Genomic DNA, 11,369 nt, shown 5'->3' with positions numbered 1-11,369 from the left:
TCCATAAGTGTTTTAAAATTGCTTTTAAATGGAAGGTTTTAGGACTGTTAATCCATAGTGTAGAAAGATGTCTTCAGCAAATACCATATGATCTTACTTATGTGTAGAATCTTAAAACTGAGCTCATAGGTGCAGAGAACAGATTCGTGGTTGCCAGAGGCAGGAGTGAGGGTGGATTAAGTGGGTAAAGGAGGTCAAAATGTACACTCTTCCAGTTATAAAATAAATAAGTCCTGGGGATGTACAGCATGGTGACTACAGTTAATAATACTGTATTGTGTATTTGAAAGTTGCTAAGACACTAGATCTTAAAAGATCTCATCACAAGAAAAAAAATTGTAACTTTGTGAGGTGATGCATGTTCATTAGATTTACTGTGGTGATGATGTTGCAATATATACAAATATCAAATCATAATGTTGTACACCTGAAACTAATATAATATGTCAATTATATCTCAATTAAAAAAGAGAAAGATGTCTTTAGGAAATTTAGATATCTCAAGACGGCATAGACTAAGTAATCTACTTCATGAACCGAGGTGCTTTTGCGTTGTGTCGTGTTCTTTTCAAAGAATTCTGAGTGATTTGAAGGATAAATAAGAGCAGGAGAAGGGATGTTGATGCATACAAATAGGATAGAAAAATGGAGTGAGTCTTTTTTTTTTTTTTTTTTTATCTTGGAGCGAGTCTTTAGTTTGGATGGGTAGGATTCCTTTTATCTTCCTCAGGAAAAGAAGAAAGTTCCTAGGATGTATGTCAGCTCAGAGTCCATTTGAAAAGGCTGTTGCTTCTGCCACTCTTGCTCTCTTTCCCTCCGAAGGTTGTCCTTCTTTGTCACCAGGACAGACACATCCCTTCTGCGCAAATCACCAGGGGCTGAGATTTGCTTCCATTTGCTATCACATCATCAAATTCCAACATTGGCAAGATGAAGCGTCTAAAATCTGAAAGTAATGTCTGAGTAGGCTCACAATACATTTTGAGTGGATTTGGGGCAAGGTTTACACAGAATGAGACTCTGAACATGTAAGATTGGGAGGGAAGAATATTCCTAGAACCAGGTGTGCTTTGCCCGGGAAAGTAGGGGGTGAGGTGAGGTACAAAAGGAAGAGTAAGGAAGAGGCCTCCTAGTTGAATTCCTGTATCACTGGATTTTATGTCCTATCACAAGTGGCTAAAGGGTAGGGGGTAACATGAAAACCCACCGCTGGCCTAAGAGGTTCCCCAGAGTGAGCACAGATCTGCTAGGTCCTGGAGGGCAGGATAGGAGCTTTGTGGATGTCTTCTAGAAACCTGGAAATATGTCTGGCACATTCTGGTGGTAGATTCTCTCATAAGCATCTCTTGAATGTGATTATTCAAGAGGAGAGGGCTTAAAAAATATTACCTTGTGATGATGCTGCACCTTGTGGAAAAACCCACTGGTTCTTCAGGGGTTTGGCAACTAAACAAAGTTTTACTGTATGTAAATATTTTTAAACCACTGCTTTGTTGAACTTCACCAGATTTCTGGCTTGCTAACCTAGCAGTGACAAGGCTAACATTGTTTTATAATTAGACATATGGCTTTCTACCTCCTTAGAAGATTATGAGGAAATTCCAGAAACTCTGTGGGTGCTGTCATATCAAGCATTCCAGAGAGCAAAGCAAAACAAAACAAAAGGTAGTCTACCATTATCTCATGATGACAGTTACTGTCAGAAGTAGAAGGGCCAGAAAAAGTTTTCATTGAATGGAGCTTATTATTCTGTGGAAAATAACTACACCTAATGACTCTCAAGAGGAATACTTAGGAACTTTTGAATAACAACTTTCTGCCATGACCCCATGCATTGTTTCTATCCACTCTGCTGCTCCTCACTCTTTAGTCATGAAATGTAATTTCATCTTTGGAATCTCAAAAAAGACATACGGTGATGAATCCCAAAGTTATGACATTTCTTGCAAAAATGTGAAATCATTTTCTTCTGCCCAGGAAATGTAAACGCTTATTTTTGCTCTTTACTCAGCAATAGTTTACAAACTATCAAGCTTCAGGCTTTGGGGACCTTTGGTGTTACACCCCTTTCAAAGGAAAGTGTTTGCCAGGAACAATAGTGAGCCAACAGGAAGACCTCCAGTGCTTTTTGTCACCAAGTGTTCATCCGCCTGTGTAATTTCCTCCCACGCTGAATAGAGAGGACCTGTGATACCAACAGTGACATTGTGGAAATGACAGCGTGTGACTTTTGAGGTAGGTCATAGAAGATGCTGAGGCTTCCATCTTGCTCTCTCTTGGACCACTGAATGTGGGGGAAGCCAGCTGCCACGTTGTGAGAACACTCACAGTCCTGTGGAAAGGACCATGTGCTGACACACTGAGGTTTCCCGCAGCGCTCAACATCGACCCGCCAGCCCTGGGAGTGAGCAGCTTGGAAGTGGACCCTCTCCTCCATTAAGTCTTCAGAGGACTGCAGCCCCAGCTGACATCCTGACAGGAACCTCATACGACACCCCGAGCTACCAACTGACCATCCCCAAATTTCTGACTAATAGAAATGGGGTGAGAAAATACATGTTCATTGCTTTTCCAAACTGTTATATTTTAGAGTATTTGTTACACAACAGATAACAAATATTACCAAGTGGTGATTATTAATTAGGAATCAGAATTAGCCACTAAGAATGATCAGAAGACCTGAGATTAGGGACAAGTTCAGATCACGAAGTGTTTCTTCATTGCATAATTTCTGCTAGGATTTAGGAAATCAAGGTGATTCTAGGAGCTTGAGTTTGGGGAGGCTGGTTGTAAAGACTGCATGAGTTATAACTGGGAGCGAATGAGTAAAGGATGAGATAAGAAACGGGGCAGGAAGAGAAAATATTTGTTTTCAAAATTCCTACGACCTTACTCATAATGACTAAGGTTCAGAAGGTGGATGTAGGTAATCAAGGACTAATCACTGAAGAGTTAAATACCAAGCAATATATATTCATCTGAAAAATGCAGAAGTTGGGCCTTAGGTGGTCAAGACTAAATTCTTGCTAGGCTGTCACTCATTGCAAGCCTGCTCACGGTAGAAATTGAACATGCATTCCTGAAGAGTTTAGAAAAAAATCTCAACTTCAAGATAGAAGTTCAGGTAATCACTACCAACTATTTGAAACTGTCATAGATAATCAAACTGTAAAGGGGAGTAGCACTTGAAATAGGATCTGTTGTAATCCTTCCTTAGACTATAGCAAGGAAGGGAGGATCCTATCGCAAGACCAGAGGCAAGAATGTTGAAACCACAATGCGGACTGCAAGGTCCTGTGAAGAGTCCTTCCCACCCCCGCCCCCCTCCGCTACATAACAACGGAATCTTGCATTAATCACAGTGAAGATATTTTCTGAGGCATTGCTGGATTTCTAAGAATGTGTGGAACTTCCAACAGCGAGCCAGTAATAATGAGTCAGAAATGGACAGGAAAGTGGTCCTGAGGGCAAATTCTTACCTCAGCCCTGGGATGTGGAGGCTGCGTCTTGCCCACACAAGACAAAGTCTCACCCATAAGGAATCAAAGGAGGTAAAAGTGGCCCAAGTAATCACCTAACTCAGCAAATGCAAACACATCCTCTTCAGAACAGGCTTTCGGGAAAGGAAGGAGATGGCACGAAGCAGGAACACACAGGTAGCTTCAAGGATATTGTAATATTCTAGCTCTTAAATTACTAGGTGGATTGTGTTGGTATCATAACTTACATATAACTTTCATAAGTATGTAGCGTTTTTATTTAAACCAAAATGGAAAAATAAATAAAAGAACACAACCTGCCTTCCTGACCTGTTCCCTCAAAGAGCCCAGAAAACAGATTTAGGGATTTGGGCAGGTGAAATCTGGCCTAGGAGTTGGGTTACCTGGTTCCAATTTCAAAGTTTTGAAGTGACGCTGCTGCCCTACTTTCCTTTCAGGGAAAATCAGGACCCTTGGGTCTGGGGAGAAGCAGAAAGAGTGGACAGGGCTCTTTAACTGAAGGTAAAGATCTGGAAAACTTCTAGAATAGAAAAAGTTGGTAGTTGCGAAATTTATTTGAATGGAAAAATGGTGTTGGAGAACAGAGATACCTTGAATTGTTAGCAATCGGTAATATACTCTTCATTCCTTCCACTCCCCCTGGCTTGGCTTGATAGGTTCTCACTTCCCCAGTTTTCAGGAGACGGTGCGTCTCTTTGTTTTGTTCTGTTACATGACAAAGGAAGTAAGAAACCTTGTTTATTCTTCTGTTTCACGTTATCCATTTAAATAAATGTTCTGATTTTATAATTCAGCCTCTTCAGCTCTGACTTCCTAGTGCTTTACATTTTTTTTAAACACTGTCCTTTCTCTTGGAGGCTGCTAGAGTACAGCTCTAAGACCAGAATTTTTACATCACTTTTAAATAAAACCTTTCTATAAATTGCCTTTCAGTCACATACATTGCTAATGAAAATGTGAAAGGACACAACCCCCATGGAGGACAACTTGGCAATATTTAGCATAATTACACCTGTCCGTTGTTTTTGTGCATCTAGGTTAATATACCTTTGAAATAACCACCTTCAGGAGAGCACGTGATCTTGTTAATTATTCTGTTATCCATTCCCTGCCTTACTTTCTCCCACCTTCCTTATGTTCTCTCCTTAATCTCAAATGCATAAAAGATACTACAAAACTGTTACTCTCTGAAGCATTTGACATCTTGCTTCGCAGCAACTGCCATAAGTTTTGGTTCAAATCAAAATCTTACAAAAATTCTTTACAGGTTTGAACATTTCTTATATCGACCCCGGGAATTCATGTTCTTTGCACATAAATATGACCATGCAAGCTGCCACTTTGCAGTGATCTTAATAATCAATGGGAAAAGTTACCATTCTTGTGTGAACTTGAAAATTTTTGTCAAAACATCAAATCGTCTGTCAGATAAATGTATAGGGAAATAAAAACAATAGTAAAACTGATATATATTTAGTACCATGTAATTTAAAATGTTAGAAACATTGAGAATGAAAGTGTTTTTTGTTTGTTTTTTGTAAAATACTTATCAAGAAGAGTTTGTATGGCGCTGGCAATTTTTCGTATCTTTCTATGTTTGGGAGAACTGTCACCCTCCTTCCTAAGTTTGAGTCAGCTTCCAACATTTTATTCTTTGTTGGAATAGCTTAGAAATAATCTCTCAGGGTTCTTTAATGTGATTATGTTTGTTTTGTCCACATTACCTCCTTTGGCATATCTTCATGTTTTGTGTCACAACCACATTTCTCACGTACGTGGCTAGCTTCTCCTTCACTAATCCTCTGGCTGCACGTTTAGAATCTCAGGACCAGGACGGTGTCCACATTCTCCTGATCAGCTGCTTATTCTGTAACTCCATTTACATTTGCTTGGAAATTTACTTCCAGCTTTATTACTTTTTGTTTCTTTGCTGCACTTTTGTTTTTACGCCTTTGATTATCCATTTTTTTACACACTTTTGTACGCACTTTGGCTCTGTGTGAACTGAATAACAGATGCACAGTGACTGGTCACTGATAGACTCTAGAAGAAGTGACGTGATTGGTTACTGATCATAAGGTTCATCTGCTATTTATGGAATGATTAGGGGACTGAAAAGCCAGCAGTGAAGTTTGTACATAATGCAATTTCTCACAGTTAACGTACTTTGGCAAATGAAATTTGCACCATGTTGTATGACTGCTGTCATTTAACGAAACAATCATAACTGAAATTCATGCATATTGGTACCCTTGTAGGACATTTGGTCCTGTCCAAAATATCCATGGAGACCTTTTGTCTATGCCAAAATTTCCTTGAAATTTGGTCCTGTCGAAAGTGTCCACACTTAAAAAACGTCTCTGGGGAACCTCTTATGCATGTGGGGGTCTCTGACTCTCTCACACACGTGGGGGTCCCATACATATGTATGTATTAAATTTGGTTATTTTCTCTTGCCAAAAAAAAAAAACCACAACAGGTCCCTGGGTTCAAATAGCCCATAACATTTATTTCTACTTTTGGCTTACAGAATTAATACATAAAAAATACTATCATGTTTTATTGGTCCAATAATTGTGTTTCAACTATATTGCCAACAATAACCCTCTTGACTCGGTAGCCTCACTGGTATTGGCACATGGGGTGAGATAGATGGGTCAGAGTTTGAATCTTGCAGAAGAGCAAGATTTATATTAACTGTGTGGACCAAATGTCTTTGTAAATGTTTTGGACAGGACCCCATATCAAGAACATTTTGACATGGACCAAATGTCTCCATAAATGTTTTGGACAAGACCAAATGTCTGCTCGTGTATTAGAACTATGCAAAATGTGGACTACCTGTACCAAGATTGCAACACTAACTGGATGAATTTAGTTCTTAATTTTTGATAATGACAATCATATAACAAAGCCACCTACATATGATCATTCTAATATAAAATTTTAAGTTTATTTGCAAAAAGCTATCATTACAGATAAAGTTAATTAATCTCTGATGCAATTTCTCCCCAAACTTGTTGTTTCTTTGGGTCAAAAATGATCCCGGTGGCCTTGGTCTACCCGTACTCTTAATTTCAAACATGGAGGTGAAACTTACCAATGTGATCTTGAATTCCACATCCAACTTTATGCTGACTTATTCCTAAATGCACTTTGCTGTCAATCATGGCCTTTTAGTTCTAATCTCAGTTTGGACTCAGTCTTTCAAACAGAGCCAGGATTTTTGGCCTTTGTTTTCCTTCTCTCAGTGCCTGTGAGGGTCTCTTTATAAACTCCTGTCAGAAGCAGGATGTACAGATTCCAGAGAAGGATGCCTGGACCACCCTGTAGGAGGGCTGTCTGCTGTTGGCTGCACAAATCTGGGGAGCTCACACACTCTGTGGTGGGAAGAGAACTTTGGCCTCTTGCTCATTGGTGAGTCTTGGCTGTGTTTTGTGAGTTTCACTGCATGTCTGGTTCCTTCTCCCTCCCTTCTTATTGTCTGGAAGGATGTCAGAGCAGGGCGGCCCAGGGGTCGGGCAAGGCTGAGAGCAGTGAGCCTTGAGGATGATGCTCTGATCCTTTTTCCCTCCTTGAAATGTAGAACTTCGAACAAGAATTAAATCTGTAGGAAAATTGGAGGAGGTTGTCCCACAGCAAGGGAGTTGATGATAAAAGGAGGAATTTGACACAAACAAAATTCAGGAGCTCAGACACACATACAGCTGATGGGATCATTCTACTTCTAAAAGATATTATGGCAGGAAAACCAGGGTCTACTCGCCTGTATCTCACCACCTTTAGTCCAGAACAGCTTAGAATACTGAAAGGAACATTCGAAAAGAACATGTACCCATATTGGGTTACCATGACGGCACTTACTTCAGCTACTCATCTTGATGAGTTAGTGATAAAGATTTGGTTCAAGAACCAAAGGATCAAAAGGAGGAAGCAACAGCTACAAACTCAGCCAAGTGTGTCACTGGAAGTACCAAACCAGATCATTTCAGCGAAGGAAGAGAACCCTTTCCCTGTAATTTCTACAAACAGTCGTCCCGTGAGTTCCAGCATTTTGGATGCCAATGACTGTGAACCACTTAAGCCTTCTGGTATCGAGCAACCTGGAGGGGCGGGTGCCTCAGTGTGGAATGCATCACGGGATTCTCAGCCTCATGACCTCCAGTAGATGTGTCGGGGGGTCTCTGATCCTCCTTGGGCCTCCGTTCCCTATGACATAGATCAATTTGTACAACGATATGCTTTCCCTGGGGATGCGCATCCCGGCCGTCTAGATCAGTACCTCCTCCCTGGTGGAGGGGGCATGGCTGGCAATGATCTTCAGTGTGATGGTTGACATTTCCACAGCTTGATGAAGGTCTGGGATCCAAATCTTGCCAAACTGAGAAACATTTCCAAACATCTTTAATGGGTCGACTCCAGTCTAAACAGATCAGAGCTCAGGAGTTTATCTTTTTCTGTAAGAAGAAAGAAATCCCTTTCCCTTTCATGATGTCCTGTTATTTCTGTCCTCTGAGCCTCCTCATGCAAATTTCAGTATCGAGGACAGTCTTCTGTCTCTTTGGAGAAAGCAGAAACAGGCTTGTTTTCCTTGGGTCTTAGCTTGTCCTAATTGAGTTTAGCTCCATGAAAGCACCGTAACTAAAGTCAATACCATGTAAAAAAAAAAAAAAAGAACTTTTCTAAGGGAGATTTCATTATCGACGTTGCTGACAATTGAGAGCTGTATGGCTTTAAGTCTCAGGTGTTTTATGCCTGACATGCAGAGCTCTGTCCTTCCAGCTGCCAGCCTCATCGGGGTTTGTGTTCCGCTGCTTCTCTGCTCTGTTCAGGGCAGGCTGAGCCCTGAACCTGACTAGCTTTGTTCTGATTCTCATTCCCCACCCCCAAGTATCATCGGCATGTAAAAATATTCTCCATTTTACTTGGGTCAAAAATTTAAGTCAGAAATGTCATGTCAAAAAAAGACTCAGTTTACATTTTAGCTCATTTCAATGTTTGCTGTTCCCTGGATTTCCTGGCCTCTTGGCAACCCCTTTAAGACATATTTGGGGCAGTAACAGCATAATCGTTGAGAGGTCATAGGTGAATATTCTTGGCTTCAGAAATTTCCAGAAATTTCCCGAGTTATTAGCTATGTCTCAGACAAAATTGAGAACAGATATTTTGCCAAGAATTATAATCCAAATAGATACAATATTATTATAAATATTTTCAAGATCTCTAAATAGAACTAAACAAGAGAAAAGCAAAGAGGCAGACGATAATGGACAGTGCCTGTGTAAAAGAGAAAATGAACCATGTTGTGATTCTGACACGATATCCGCCTTAGTTTAGTCAATATTATGTAAAGTGTGTATTAATAGCTGTTTACATCAGTTATATCCAAGTAGCTTAGAGAAGCTATTCCATTACTATTTCTTTAAGAATCACATTTTCTATCCTGTAATTTTATATGTCAGAATAAGCATTTGATATAAATTAGGAATTAGAATATGGCATCAGAGTCATGTAAAGTTTTCTAAACAAGACCCTCAGTATATCTTAAACAACAATTAGCACATCAGTTTTATAGATGGAAACATAATAAGAGCAATTTGTTTATACTTGGCATAATTAGAGATAATTTTGCTCCAAAGGCTGTTATTTATATTTGATGCCAGTGTACATAAGCAATAAAAAACAGAAAAGAAATGATCAGAAATCTACACATCAAATATAGACCTTATTTTTCAGTTCCACATTGCTCCCCTGTTAACTAATTATTGCAAATCTCAGCGCATGTATTCAGAGTAGAGGCGTAGATTCTAGGAGACCTGGTTTGGGCTCTGTGATTAATTCTGTGAATTTAATCAAGATGCTTAATCTTTGTTTGCCTTTCCCTATAATAACACACTGTCTTTATCAATTCCATAGTTGCACTAGCCTCAATTTCAATAGCCACAATGTGGCCAGTGGCTATCATATTGGACAGTGCAAATCATAAAACATTTCCATCATCGCAGGAAGTTCTGTTGGACAGTGCTGGGCCTGGAGGTAGACATATCTTCAAGTAGAACTGAATTCTTGTGTTGGAACAAAGCCTCTGGGACTCTTGCTTTTTCTACCTCTCAGTTATTTTTTCTATCGTGTGTATTCCATTCTCAGTCCAGCAAGGTGGCCATAGAAGCTCTAAATCTCACAGCTTGATAAGATTAAGTTCAGCATGAAAAAGATTATCTTCCTTAGAGCTCCTGTACAAATGCTGGTATCATGTTGATTGGACCAGCTCAAATCATATGGAATTCTCTGATTGGTTTAGGCCGAGTCACAGGTTCTAACCCTAGAATCAATAGAGCACAGGGAAGCTGAAGGCATAAAACAAGCTGGCAGAAGAGCAAACACAGCTGTTTTAACAAACACAAGCAGATAAAAAGTTTTAAAGTAGTTTCTATAAACTATATACTACAAACAACCAAAAACAAAATTACTTAGAGGTGTTAAAAAAAAAAAGATGGGCAAAAATTCGTCATGTAGACAAAGAAAAGAGGGAGTGGCAATAGTATTTCAGATAAGGTAAATTTCAAGGCAAAAGCCTACGATAAGACAGTGTCATTTTAGACAAAAGGTAGAATCTACAAGGAATATGCGATAGTCACAAACCTATGTGAGCTCAAGCACATGAACTTAAAACATATAAAGAACATTTACTGAAAATATAAAGAGAAATTAACAAATGTCATAGAAATGAACATACCTCCCTCAGGCTATGACAGATCAAGTAGACAAGGGACATAAGATTTAGTTACGAGCAGTGACATAATTTCGAAGTTGAATGAATAGATATAAATGATTTATAATACAGAGAACTGACCTTTTTTGAAGTTTTCATTGAACAATTAGTCTTATACTTGGACATTAAGAATATGTGAGTCTATTTTACAAAGCACAAGTTATACTGCTTTCGTTCTTTTATTGTTTTGCAATAAAATTAGAAATGAATAGTGAACATTTAAACAATATCAAAAAAATGCTCAAATGCTCCAAACTTAAAAACAACCATAAAACAAAACAAAACACGTCAAAACACTGTCCCTAATGACTCTTATGTTTAATAGTATTTTCAGCTCACCCTTTTGTCCTCCAGGAACAGAGACTCATATAATTTCACAGAAAAAGGAGGCATAGTGCTGAGCTCCATGAACTAGAACAGGACCAGAAATGGCATCAGAAACCAGCTCTCTGCTTCTCTCTGTTAGGGTGCATCTATGACTCCTCTTCCTGCTTCTTCCTCCTCTGGCCCCAACCCCTGATACAGCTACAGAAAAGAGTAGTGAGGCTAATGGCAATATATAATGTGTTATGTCTCTTGTCTCAAACGCATACATCAGCTTTCAGGTTTTTGTGTGTGGCTTGGTTAGGATAAATCAGCCTCCCTGTGATCAAGAAACCCCAAGACAGGGACAGATGGAGTTTCTGTGCCTGCAAGGAAGGGCCTGACCTTGGGCAGTGGTGGATTTATACTGCCAACTTCCTGGCAGTCCAGGCCTTCCACGGCTGCACCAAGACAAACAGGCACATCATTTTGTTCTCACTTCGATTGCTTCTCAACACGCCCATTATAAATGGATAAAATGTAAACACGTTTTAATCCTTAAAGACATAAGCTTGATTGAGGTACCTTGAAAATAACCTTCCAGATTGTCATATTCCTTTTAAGGTCAAGCAAACATTACTTATTATTGTGTTCTGCAAAGTTGAATATGGAAAGGAATTAGAAGGAAAATATAACTAATTTCTATAGTGAAGCACACAAGTAATCTTTGCTATAAAAATCCTGCAAATTGCTGTTCTAAACTTTAGCTCCTCACTGGGCCGATAAAGGCTTGA

This window comes from Rhinolophus ferrumequinum, chromosome 3 (genome assembly GCF_004115265.2).
Source record: "Rhinolophus ferrumequinum isolate MPI-CBG mRhiFer1 chromosome 3, mRhiFer1_v1.p, whole genome shotgun sequence".
NCBI classification, from domain to species: domain Eukaryota; kingdom Metazoa; phylum Chordata; class Mammalia; order Chiroptera; family Rhinolophidae; genus Rhinolophus; species Rhinolophus ferrumequinum.
Note: the sequence above shows the minus strand (reverse complement) of the source record.